Source organism: Cupressus sempervirens, chromosome 3 (genome assembly GCF_028749045.1).
Source record: "Cupressus sempervirens isolate cs-2001-9-10 chromosome 3, ASM2874904v1, whole genome shotgun sequence".
NCBI lineage: Eukaryota > Viridiplantae > Streptophyta > Pinopsida > Cupressales > Cupressaceae > Cupressus > Cupressus sempervirens.
In genome coordinates, this window is record NC_143120.1 from 427,137,169 (window position 1) to 427,151,378 (window position 14,210).

General features: G+C 34.2%; 1 pseudogene; it reads right to left on the reverse strand.

Moving 5' to 3' along the window:
* Positions 1-238: 238 nt before the first annotated feature.
* Positions 239-2,508, reverse strand: LOC149566846 (G-type lectin S-receptor-like serine/threonine-protein kinase At2g19130 pseudogene; annotated as a pseudogene).
* Positions 2,509-14,210: the final 11,702 nt, after the last annotated feature.

Below are 14,210 nucleotides of genomic sequence, written 5' to 3' on the forward strand. Positions count from 1 at the left end.
AGAATTGATTTTCCTTCCTAACCAATGTTCAAGATTAAATTCTTAAGTAGGTGTAACATTTCTACCACTATAAGATTGATTTGAGCTATTAACTAATGTTTAAGCTAAACCTATTAACCAACAACATTGTAGTAAGCTTAATTTCTTAGCTGCTAGCAACAGTGCTATCACTATAGCTGTTTGTATGGCTTTGGCTTGCTGACCTATCCATATGTGCTGAGCTCAGAACCTGCGGTGTTTAAGGCTCTATCTTCCCTTCCAGAATCTGCACCAGTTGCCTCATACTCGGCCTCACTTCCTCGTCCTCCTGAATACATAATAATGCCACGATGCATGCTCTTCTTGCTTCCTCCATGTTTACTTCTTCTAGTACAACACCCTCCACAATATTCATCATATTCCTCTGCTGTACTTGAGTTGCAGCCCATGTAGGAAAATAGAGCTTACTTGAATCTTCCACGGATAAGTCCAGATTTCTCCGACCAGAAATGATTTCCAAAAGAGTCATAACAAAACTGTAGACGTCTACCTTGGGAGTGATGGGAGTACCGGCGATCCACGCTGGGGCCAAGTATCCTCTCGTTCCTCTCGTAGTCGTCAGCACGCGGTTTAGATCTCTACCCATCAGCTTCGCCAACCCAAAATCGGCTAATTTGGGTGACATATTACTGTCCAGCAGGATGTTCTCGGGGCTCACATCACTGTGAATGATGCAGCCTCTGCATTCTTCGTGGAGATAGAGCAACCCTCTTGCAGTGCCTAGCGCGATCCCAAATCAGGTCTTCCAGTCGAGCACCGTCCCTTCACCGATCTTGGAATTACTTGTGAACAGCAGGGGATTCAGAGAGCCGTTGGGAATGTAATCATAGATCAGTAGCCGTTTCGATCCTTGCGCACAAAACCCTCGAAGCCTGACCAAATTGACATGTTGTATGTTTCCGAGGGAACTGACTTCTGCTCTGATTGCTTCTCATCTTGTCTTGAACACTTCATCTTTTTCACGGCCACAAGCGTACCGTCTGGTAGAGATCCTTTGAACACGGATCCAGATCCTCCCTTCCCCAGCTCAGACCTGAAATTCCTTGTCGCAATTTTCAGCTCCTTGTAAGTAAATATTCTTAGAAAAGAGTCCGAGGAATCCGCACGCCTGTCCATTGATTTTTGCTTGTGCCTCCGCCAAATGAAAACTGAAAAGATACCCACGACAACGGCTAGTGCACCGACGATCCAAAGCACTGGGCCCGTAATACTTCTGCTTTTGCTTTTCTTGGAAAGTTGAGAGGGAGCTTCTCTAATGAAGACATTTGTATTCCTTCTAGATGAAGTAGATTTGCACAGGTTGAGCAAATCTCCCGACCAGATTTTGCAGGGACCTGAAGGCAGATTGAAAGAAAACGCGGTGCACGAGCAGTTGCGTAGGCAGGCTTTCTCGCAATCTTTTTTTGTTGATATTGCAGGGTATGAGAAGGCGTAATCATCGGGCAATGTTACGCCAAGATGGATGAATCGGTCGGTGCTGCAGTTTAATGCGCTCAAGCGAACACAGCCAGTGGACGCCCAATCTTGGGAAACCGAGAGGTGATTGTCTGTGGGTTCGAAGCCTTCCGCGCAGCTGCAGTACTGGAGATTTCTGGAGTCGCAAGTCGCGTAGGCACCGCAGGCACCATAAACGTCGCATTGTTCTCCGGGGACAGACCAGAACATGCTCCAACCGTCCCTTACAAATGCATACTGTCGCCCTTGTCCGAACTTGGTCAAGACGAAACGTGCCAGAACTTTGAAATTAGGGACCAACATGCAATTGAAATACAAACCAGAGCCATTGCTCTCAACGCTGATATTGAACATATGTTTGTCTGTAATTTCTGGCATTCCGCTGAAAATTGTGCCGTCCCAAATTCCGGTCGTCCAATACTGTTCGGAATTGTTCCACTTGAATACAAATTGTTTGGCCCCAGACGAATCCCTCTGTAGGGAAAATAGTCCGGGAGAAGGATCCGTTGAGCTCTTCCAGGAGATTAGCTTTTGATGTCCACTGAACCTCATTCCGGGCAACAAGGTATCTGCGGGATTGTCGAAACTCTGCCAAACAATATTAGATTCATTGTCATAACTCAGCATTAAGAAATGACCAGAATCCAATAACACAGCCCGGGATGCCTTGTTTGTTGTGTTGGCTGACCAAATAGATGCATCCTCTGCATCGAACAGCACCAGATTACCATCTTTTGACAGCTTCAAAACGCCTGGCTGTTTCCTGGCGGGAGTCTCCCTGTTGGCCACACAAACATACGTCTTCTCTGGAATTTGGGCGTACCAGATGTCAATATACCAGTTGGCTCCATTGGGGCTGAAGAATCCCAACTCAAATATACCATTCTTTGAAATAACTGTCTGGTGTCCAGTGAGAGAGGCACCCAAGGAAATATTATCTCCCGCGCCACTATTACTCTGGAGCTGAATAAGCAGGACAACTGTGAAAAGCAAGCATAAGCATATATTTCCCATCGATGAAGCCCCTCCACCATTACGATTTTTCAAAGAGGGTTTCCAGGATGGACATTCACTGGAAAGAGAAGAGGCGGATATAGTATAATGGTTCCCTAATAGTATTTAAGCCCCAAAAATATTACATCGCGGTTGAAATTATCGTCGTGTTGCGTGTCAAAGGGTTCACAGAGGCGGTAAATTATGTTGCCGGCGATATTTTCTTCTTGTGTTGCGTGTCAAGGGGTTCACAGACTCGGTGCGCAGTGGACGCTTCTAGTTAATTCTTAAAGTACTTGCAATGCAGGAAAAAAGGTTAATGTCGACTTCATTGTATCGATGTTTCTATTCTATCCTAAGACATTATTATAACAGTTAATATCGACTTGATATTTTTATCCTAGGCATTTGTACAATGTATATCTTATTTTGTGAATTGATTGGAGAGAAGATATTGTGAATTAGATAATATTATATATATTTTGTTAGTATCTTAATGTCAATTGATTTCTTTATAGGAGATGTACAATGGGTAGTGGCTAAATCCTAAACTAAAGCATAATATATAAGAGAAGTTCAAAAAAACAAAAACAAATTGTGTTCCTCTTGATAAGAAACATGTTAATTTTAATTTGCTTCACTAAGCAATGAGAAATTTTAAGGTTTTTGCCTTTTTAAAAGTCATTTTGTCTAAGTGATATATATTAGTGAAAGGTGCAAATTTTAGCAAGATTATCATAAGGATTCATTATTTCTCAAAGTTGGTAATTATAGAATTCTTTAATTTAATTCTTTTACATATTGTGTTTTAATAATATATTAAAAATTATATGTTTATCAAGTATGAATACATTAGGTTAGAATTTTGGACGATTTAAATAAATTGAATTTGTTTTAATTTTTAATATATAAAAGAATAGTCTTAATAGTCTTTATATAATTTAGTTTTGTTACTTATTTTTTTTATTAATTATAATGAAAATATTGAGGATCAATTTGGTTACAAGATCTCACATCTTTTACTCTTGCATCTATCCCAAGATATAATACATATTATAGAGTTTGATGTACATTTACATCTTAGACAAACAAATACATAATATGGAAAATCATTAAGTAAAAAAGGAAATCCCCTAAACACTATGACATCTTGAACCAAGAAGCCCATGGCATGGGGCCAAATGCTCATATGAGTCTCAATCCATCATGAATGATCTGGTTTTATGGGTTGGACATCTAAATCTCCTATGGTAGAGTTGATGGGGGATGGAGTAGTGCTTATATAACAATATTGGAGCTGATGCTAGAAGAAAAAATTTCAGTAGGAACTACTTGAGGTGAGACCATGTTGGGAGAAGCAACATCAAGAGTTAAATCTTAAATTTCTTGATTTCTTCAATAAACCTATTCAAGGTATAGTCAAAACCAAACTCGGTCTTCTCTTTGACTGAAAACATATGATACTCCTTTCTTGAAAGCGAAGGCACATCCATTGATACTTTTAGGAGCTTGTACTCCATGACTAATAAAATCACATGGTAACTTGCACAAAGATATTATGGTGAATGAGTCTCTATAAAGACTCAATAACAATCCTAGTTATACCTATAAATGTATCCTCATTCCTATGTTTCCAAATAAGCCAAACAATGAGATGAGAGAGTGTGGAACAAAAATAATATCCAAATTTATTGATATCTTCCAAATATATATAGAAATAGTGTGTAGAACATTACCATTACCTTCCAAAGTGATACCCAATAAATTCCACATCACTTTAGCAAAGGATGATCAAAAAATATATGGTGCACTAATTCAGGGATATGAGAATAGGAGAAAATATTAGGACTCCCATAGGGTTTAGGAAAAAAGAGTATGAAACAAGAGTTTCTAAATAAAGCATAAGATTTTGGGCTCAACCAAGTTGTGTCATATTCTAGAAAATATTTTGCTCCAATAATGCAACTCAAAGTTAAGACATTCCATTTAACTATGTCTTTAACAACATATTTTATTTAAACTATAATTTTATTTTCTAAATGTTTATAATGATTTTTCATATATATATATATATATATATATATAACTATTTATATTTTTTAAGTGCTATTTTTCTTAAATTTTAAGTTATAATAAAGAAAAGGACGACTTTCACTTATTTATTTAATCATTATTATATTAAAAACTACATGGCAAATTTGAATCAAGTGACAAGCGAAAAATGGTGCGATAACAAACAAGAGAATGGTTCTACAATTTCATAGGTCCCCTTGAGGATGGTGGATGGTCAACAAAAGGATGGATTTCATAACAATGGATTGGGAACTATGGAAGGTCAATCAGATGAAGTGCTTGGTGGAGATGAGGATGAAAATGGGGCCCAAGACATTGGCAATATTGAGAGTACTAGGGATGTATCACATAGTCCTCCACATGATTTTCAAGAGAATAATATTATTCTAGAGACATGTTAGGAATCTAAGAAACAAACTTTTCTTTTCAGGGTCAAACCCAATGGTATGTCCTCCTTTCTACTCATACCTTGCAAAGTAGATTTGCAAAAGGGGGAGTTCCAAAGCACTATTACAGATGATTTAGTTGATCACTCCATCTCTACGATGGAGCTTATGTTGGTTGGAAATTTTTTAGGGCCAAGGCCAAATATTGAAGTAGTGAGCAGCATGGTGAAAGGAAAATGGAAAGTAAAAAGACAAGTAGAAATTGTGGCCCTTCCCCATGGTTTTCTCTATTTCAGATTCACAAGAAAAGAAGATTTAGAGTATTCTCCATGTGGAGGCCCTTGTATGTTATGAGAAAACTCCTCAACCTTAAAAAATGGGAGCCCAATATAGATATTTATGATACTTTTTTCATTTTGGCTTCATTTTCATAGCCTACCTTTTCATTTTTGGCATGAAGATTCCCTTAAAGGATTGGATTCCTTGTTTGGGGAACTTTTATACATAGATCCTATCATGACATGTAAATTTAGAACTATTTTTTATAGGGTTTGTGTCAATGTCCCCCAACTCTCCAACTTACAAGAGAAATTTGAGATGGTCCCTAAGCTTAGTAAATGGGAGTAGGAAGTGGTCTATGAGGATCTCCCTTTTTTCTATTTCATCTACAAGAAGACGGGGCACTAGGAGAAGAAATGCTTGAAGAAACCTAAGAAATAAGCTAAAAAGGTTCTTGTATCCAAGAATTCGAATGTTAAAAAATTATAGAAAAGAAAGATCTAGAGAGAGCAAGAAAGGAATGTAAGGAAATTCCAATGAAGATCAAGAGGTTAATTCCTATCAAGAAGGGAAGCAAGAAGGTTAAAAGGTTGTATCATCCCCAAATGACCATGATAATACTAAAAATGAGCATAATGAGGAATATGTGCTTGTTGTTGATCAAACAAAAGGGACTGAAATAGATAAAAATGAGGTTGTAAATGGGGTCTTGGGTCAACATGTTCTACCCCAAAACCTCTTATTCCTAGAGATGGAGAAGTTTTCAAGTGATAGTGAGGAAGTAGGGAAAGATTAGGTTGAGTTTTAGGAGGAGGGAGAGATTATTTTTTCCCCCCTTCCATCAAGATTTGAAAAATCATATGAAAGTATGAACAAAGATCCATCGTTTAATGAAGCTTAGTCATTCCGTATTCCAAGGGAAAGGTACATTAACCTTTAGGTTTATGTTGAAGATGTAGAAATGGTTAAATCCTCCTAGCCTAAAGATATTATGTCATTGAGTAATAAGAAAGATTCAATAAAAGAAAACATTAGAAGAGTCATGAGGTTATGGGACAGAGAACCAGAAAAAAGGTAGACAAGGATCTCAAACACACAACCTCATCTGGAAAATCTACTTGGGGGTCTTATAAAGCCAATGTAGGATCACCAAAAAATATAGTTGGATGGAGACCTACAAGGCAAGCTAGAGAGATGGAGAGTCTCTAGAGCATAGAAGATGAGAAATAAAACACCATTGAGGAATTCACTCCAATGAAATAAAAATTTTGTCCTAGAATATAAGGGTTTTAAATAACCCTCACAAGCAAGATGTCCTTAGGAACATAGATAGGGATCACAAACTAGATATGGTAGTTTTACAAGAAACCAAAATGTCAAAGGAGAGAGTTTAAAAGATTAAATTGTACAAGAATGGTGGGGTGATTGGAAACAATGTAGATGGTGCCTTAGGCAAAACTTTCATTTTTTGGAATAATAGTATCTTTTTAGGTAAGCCTCTATTCTCTAAAATAAATGTTATTCACCTTTTGTATAATAATATTATGGCAGCTTTCAATGGGGGATATCAAATATTTATACTCTTAATAACAAAGTTACTAGAAGAAAATTTTGGAAGGACATCTCAGATCAACAATCTTCTTTCATAAAGGAAGACTGGATGGTTCTTGGAGATTTAATATAGTTCTATATTTTGGAGAAAATTTTAGGGGTGTCTCTAACTCACAAGATGGCAGGCTGGATCTATCAAATTTTTTCTCTAGAGAAGCTCTTATGGATTTAAACTTAAGAGGTATTAAATATACTTGATCTAATAGAAGGGTGGAGGAAGATCTTATTCATGTCAAGCTTGATAGGGCCTTCATTTTTCATGAATGGATCCAACATTATTACTACTCTCTTTTCTCTTTCCCCAAAATTGGGTGTGATCACTTTCCCATTCTTTTCATAGTGGATCTAATGGATGATAGGAATAAATTTCCTTTTAGTTTTTGAGAAGATGTGGATGACCCATCCAAGTTTTGAAGCTCTTTTAAAATAATGTTGGGATATCAAAGTGGAAGGCATGACAATGTTTAGAGTGGAAAATAATCTTAACAATATCAAGAACAAAGTGAGATCCTAGAACAAAAATTATTTTGGTGGTATTTTGAAACCAAGAAAGAAATTGAAATGAAACTCAAAGATTGCCAAGAGAGCATACATAATGACCCTCCTTTTGAGAAACTTTATGATTAGGAAAGTGAACTTGTAGTGAAATATGATGATATCATAGAAAAAGAAGGAAATTTTCTAGAGGCATAGATCTAGATCGATTTGGCTGGCAAAAGGAAATAAGAATACTGAATATTTCCACACTACAAGCCTCAAGCATAGGGTTGTTAATCTCATTTCCCACCTTAATAAAACTTGAGGTAGAATATTTGATGAATAAGGGATATCTTTGGTGATGAAAAGAAATTTGCCACTTTTCTCACAATGAATAAAATGCTTAGTGCTAGTAATCAAGATAAGCTTCTTTCCAATATCCCTAAGCTAGTTGATGATAGACAAAATAAATATGTGACTACTGCTCCCTCATTAAAAGAAATTTCAGAGGAGGTGGTAATGGATTTTTAAGGAGATAAATCTCCAAGACTAGATAATTTTCCAATGTTTTTTTCAAGAAAATATGGCATATTATGGGTGAATATGTCTCTAATGAACAATGAAGGAATTTTTTGGAACTCACACACTATTGAAAGAAATCAACTCAACTTTCATTTTTCTAACCCCAAAGAGGATCAATGCCAATAGAGTAAGTTAATTTAGAACTATTACTTATATAATTCTTTTTATAATATTATTTCTAAAGTTCTTATTATTTTGGGATTTTGAAAATTACCCTAGGTGTTATATCCATTCAATAGAATGGGTTTTTCCAAGTTAGAATATTCTAGATTCTATAATGGTTGTCCATGAAGACATCCACTCTCTATTAAAGTCTAAGAAACATGGTTTCCTTATAAATATTGATATTCATATGGCTTATGAAGGGGTAGATTGGGATTTTCTCATTAAATTTCTCAAGGATTTTAGTTTTGATGGAAGAATCATTTAGCTTATTCATTAGCTTATCATTTCCATGGCTATTTTGGTTAATGGGGCTTCAAATAAGTTTTTACCAATAACTAAGGGTCTTAGAATGGGTGAACCTATCTCCCCCATTTTGTTTTCTATTTTAGCTGATTGCTTGGAAAGTTTTATCACAAAATTGGGGCTTGATGGTGCTATACATGGTCTTACCCATCTTCTAATCCCTAGACCTACACCCATGAATAGTTTGTGGATGACACCATTATTATGGGTGAGGCTTCTATTAAGAAGGATTTTTTTTTTCAAATGGCTCTAAATGTCTACTCCTCATTTATTGGTCAATTCATCAATTGAAATAATAGTTGTTTGTTCTTTTTAAATACTCCTAAAGAAAGGATAGACAAAAAATCTAGGACCCTTTGTTCTTCAATCTGCTCCTTTACAAGTATCAATTTAGAACTCCCTCTTTGTTTCAAGCCTCTGGATACGTATTGGGAAATTCTCCTAGATAAATTTTCCCAGAATCTTTCTAGTTGGAAAGGAAATTTACTCAATTAGGCTAGGAAAGTAACTCTTCTAAAGAGTAGTCTTTAGAAGCTTCCTACATATGCTCTTAGTCTTTTAAAGATCCCTAGTAATTATGTAAAACAAATTGAAAGAACTCAAAATAATTTCATTTTCTTAGGTGTGGAAGAGCAAAGAAGGATGCCTCTTATGGCTTGGGAGAATATCTGCAAACATAAAAGGAAGGGGGCATGGGCTTAAGGTCGATAAAAAGTCTAAATAGATTACTTTTTGCTCAATAGATATAAAGAATCTTTTTTGAGGAGGATTAGAACCTTATCCTTAAAAGGAAGTATCTCTTTTCCTTAACTTTGATGGAAGATTTCTTAAATTCTCCTAACATTGATGGTCATTCTTATATCTAGAGGTCTATTCAGGATTGTAAGACTATTGCCATTAGAGGTGCTAGATGGAAACTAAGAAATAAAATAAAAATTAGATTTTGAGAAGACTACTAGTTAATGATTTTTTTGATTGCTAGAAAGATGGAGGATATGATAATAATTATTCAATGCAAAAGAGCTTGTGGGGAGAAGGTTGTTGATTACTAGGGTAATGGAAATTGGGTCAATATAAAAAATATCCATGGAGGCCCTCATTTTATTTTGAATTATCTAAACTCTTGGATAATTGATGAGAAAGAGGACAAGGTAATATAGAAAAACAATGCAAATGGTGTCTATTTTGTCTTCGGGTTTTTTTCTCAATCACCCTCAATGAGGAAACTCCTTTTTAGGCTTCTTGTTGGATAAGAGGTATAACTACTAAAGTTGGCATAATCTACTAGATAATAGTCCACAAGAAAATACTTACTTTGGATAACCTCTATAAAATATATATTTTCTCTATAGAAATTATCAATAAATTGTCTTTCATTTATTTTTTGATGTAACTATGCTTAGGAAGTCTAGAATTATTATCTTGTAGGATGGAACATAAATTGGCTTCTCTTAGGAATTGTGGAAGATTTTCTAATACAATGGATGTGCCCAACAAAGAATGAAAATGTGAGGATTGTGTGGAAAACCATCCCCCTCATATATATTCTAGAATATTTAGAATAAGATAAATGGTTGGGTTTTTAGAGAGAAGGAAGCTCCTTCTTGGGTAACTACAAATAAAGCCATGACATCAATAAGGGAGAATGTTATACAAATAAATAAAACCACAATGATAAGCCTAGAAGTATGTGATCCTAAAACTTATCTTCTTTCATATTTCAATACTAAAAGTAAAAATTTAATTAAGAGAGATAATGTGTTTTAGCTAAGTCCCCTTAAAGGTTGGTTTAAAGCTGATTTTGGTGGGGTAGCAAAAGACAACCCAGGTGAAGTGGTTTATGGGGCAATCTTAAGGGATACAAGTGGTAATTATATAGAAGCAATGGAATGGCCAATTGGAATCCAATCTAGTCACTTGGAGGAAGCCTATGGGGTGCTTGAAGTGGTTATTCTTATGAAAAAGGTTAAGTGTACTTCCCTCTAGCTTGAAGGAGACTCAAAAAACACAATAGATATATTAAATTAGATAGATGACATGGAGAATTGAAAAAACCATAAGAGAAATGTGTAGAAAACTAAAATTTGTTGAGAGGATCATCATCACCAATGTGTATAGGTAAACAAATCAAAGTGTTGATTATATTGTCAATATAAGGGTACTAGGCAATAGGACATTTTGATGACATGAAGATCTAGTGAAAGATCTAGTTATAAAGGAAAGAATTGATGAGCCTATAAATTTTCATATTTATATCCATTTATTATAGTAATGTATCCTATGATTGCAATATATTTTCAATCCATTTCCATAAATTAACTTGATTTATGAAGCATTAACTATGATAAATGATTCATTGATTAACATTTGTATGTGTGAATAGTTAATACTAAATTGTGATGATTTATTATGATAAATGGTTATTATTTAATAATTATTATCTTGAGATGATTAAAAAAAAATTTCTGAGATATTTAAGTCATTCATGCATCTAGGAAGAAGGAGAAGCAAGTTGACAGTTGTAACCATTCAACAGTTGTAGGAAATGTAGAGAAAGTTTAAAATGGCTATTAAACTAAATTGGACATTCTCACTCAATGCTTCATGAAATTAAGAATGGATTATAGGTTTGGAAAGATGAAAACAAGGTGCACAAAACTTTTTCAGATTTTTAGTTAGTTCAAAATAGTTAATGAGTAGTATAGAACATAAGTTGACTAAGTAAAAGGTGGGACATTTGAAGGTAGTAGAAAAACCACGACCGTTAAAATGATCATATCATCAACATTTTTTAATGAATTTCAAAATTTCAAAATGACCAAAATTTTTGAAAAGGAGGATCATAACTTGGTAAAGTGATTTGATCTAATTCAGAATAATAAAAGAGAACCATGTGTTTGAAGTGGATTGCACAAAAGGTGGAATAGAAAATCAACACACTTAGTCAAACTACTTCTATTTATTGCAATTCAAGTTACATATTCAAAAGAGTTTGGATAAGATTTTTTTAAAATTTATGAAGGCCTTAAAATATCCACGAAATCATCTTTTTCGTAAAAGAGTCCAAACAAACTCTTTTTACAATCAGACAAGAAGACAAGTTGTAATAAGACTCTTCTCCTTGGTCATTTTTAAAGAATAAGTCTCTTCCCTATTCAAAGGAATGATGAGACACTTTTTGGATGGTTGTTATAAAGTCAATAAGCTGATATATTCAAAATTCTAATCAAGCATTTGATCTCTAGATAGATATATAGAAAGTTATAGTTTTGAATATACAGTTCCTACAACCATTACTATGTACTTAGATTTATTTCTAGCATTATTATAGTTTATATTTTTCAAAAATTGAATAACTTAGAGAGTTTTATAGTGCATATACTTTGTAGACCTATTTCGAGTATACGTCCATAGTTGGTAATTAAATGAGTTCAATGAAACATGTGGGGTGCTATTTTGGATGCCCAATCCATGAGCATGAAGCTCTAGTTTCCAGACAAATCATTTGACCAAACAAGAATTATGATGAATAGGACACACAAAGATATCAATAATTTAAATGGTAATTATGAATAATTCAAGGGACTACAATAATAAATTTATCATCATTAAATAATCTTATATCACGTGCAAGCTTGGCACACTTTCTAGGTCATTGTGGTTGTTATTACTATTTGTGTCTATTCTTTTTATTTCAAAGAGGATATGAGCTGTAATAACAATAGAAAGTAGAGAAGAAAAATGGGTAGAGATCCAAAAAGGAAAGAATCTACAAATTTCTTGGAATGGAAGAATATCCCACAGGTGTGGGAGAAACTAGAAAATGGGTGATTGACTAAGCACATTGAGCGCCTGCATGGTTTTGAGCCTAAGTCTACCCTAGAGTTTTTAAATAGTTGAAAAATATATATTTCTAATAGTATGATATATCCTTTCCACTCAATACTTAGTTAATCTCTGAGACTTTTGTTCTTTTAGATGAGGAAATCCAATTTTTCAAGGAGACAAAAATCACCAAGAAGACTCTCAAACAGTTTCATAAGGAGGAAGATGAGAATAAAGTGCTAATCAAGGTAGGAAATTTATTTTCAAATAATAAAATAAAGGCTATTTGGTGCTTGATGGTTAGTTGTGTTAGAGCCTACATAACCCTGGATGGTAGGAAGAAAAGGGTTCACTACTTTAATTTTGTTTTCTTAAATCATTTCTAGTACAGAGACAAAATTAGTTCCCATACTAAATTTTGAATTCTCTAGACTATAGCTTAACCAATCACAAAAAGAATGCTTCCCTCCTTGTCTTACATGAAGAGCTCATCCTTCTTTTTGTAGATTATTGCAAGGACCATATCCCATCCCCTATTCTGAAGGTTAAAACATAATGAAAATATAACCCCTCTACTATTAAGGATAAAACCCCTATGTCAAATAAGAAAAAACGTTATCATTGGTAGTGAGGAGGATTTTGGAACTAGTGAGGAGAAGGATGATTTGGTGTTTAACAATGTCAAAGATGATAGGGTTTCGGTCAATTCTCACAAAGGCAATAAAGAGGAAATGGAGACTGAGGATGAAATTTAATTTTCTTTATTAGTGAAAAAACCTAAATCCTAGGAGGAGAACCTTGGTATGAGCTTGGAGAAACCAACTCAAGATACTTAGGGTTTAGGTGCTGATAGTTCAAGTAAGGACGTTGGAAATGTGATTGCAAGCATTATGGGCTACTCTGCCTCTAACTTTGAAGACCCCCTTCCTATAAAAGATAAGGGAGAAAAAGAGGAGAATTGTCCTTACACCTTTGCTGGTATTGAGAAAGTTAAAGAAAAGTTAGAGTCCATTAATGGCTTTGATTTTGGGTTAACAATGAAATTGTTTCTCTAAAGATGGTGGTCAATGAGTTGTAAAGGGACCTAAAAAGGGAAGTGCACAACAATAAAGAGGAGGATGTCCCTTATTAGTTGAGAGAATTAAAAATTTAGTTATAAATTGTAGTGATAGGAAGATTCAACATCTAGTTCAAAATCTATTAAACCAAGAGCACGAAGGCATCAAGATGAAAATCAATTTCACTAGTGAAGAGAAGGGTGAGGACATCCAAGGCCTAGGAAAAAAGATCCATGGAAGACTCAAAAAAAAAAAAGATTATGGGTTGTTCCAAGACCATGGGGGGAGTCCTCGAGATCACTAAGATTTAGGCTGCCAAAGTTCTTAGAGAGCTATCCTAGGTGCCTTTCTGGTTTTTTATTTGTTTTTCTGCCTTGTTTCCTTAGTTTTTGTTGGGTCCTAGTTTTGGGTGATGGATTTGTTAGTGTTTTCTGTACCAGCATAGACTTTTTTTGGGACTCTTATTTTTTTTTAAATCTTAATTCTATTGACTTTTGGATTTCAAGTCCTTGCAAAACCTAGTTTTACCTTTATCCAATTTTTTTTAAAAAATTATTATTAAATTTTTAGATTTAGTTTAATTATTATTTGAATTTAATCAATTGTAATTTTTAACTTAGATTTAATTTTGAAATGCATTTTAATTTTTTTTAAATAAATTTTTTGATTAATTGTAGACCCAAATAACATATGAGTTGACTTTGTAATTATATTTATTCAATATTAAAATTGAGTGAACTAAACTTTCTTAAATGATTATGTTATATTAAAAGAATTATAAATTAAATATAATTAAAAATAGGTGAGGTGTAAATATATGTTAATTTAATATTATAAATTTAATGTTTATACAAATTATACATTCTTAAAGCAAATAATATATTACATGATTAGTATACAATATAATTTCTACATATACTCATTGAAAAATATAATTTCTTCATATTATAGTGATTAAGAAATT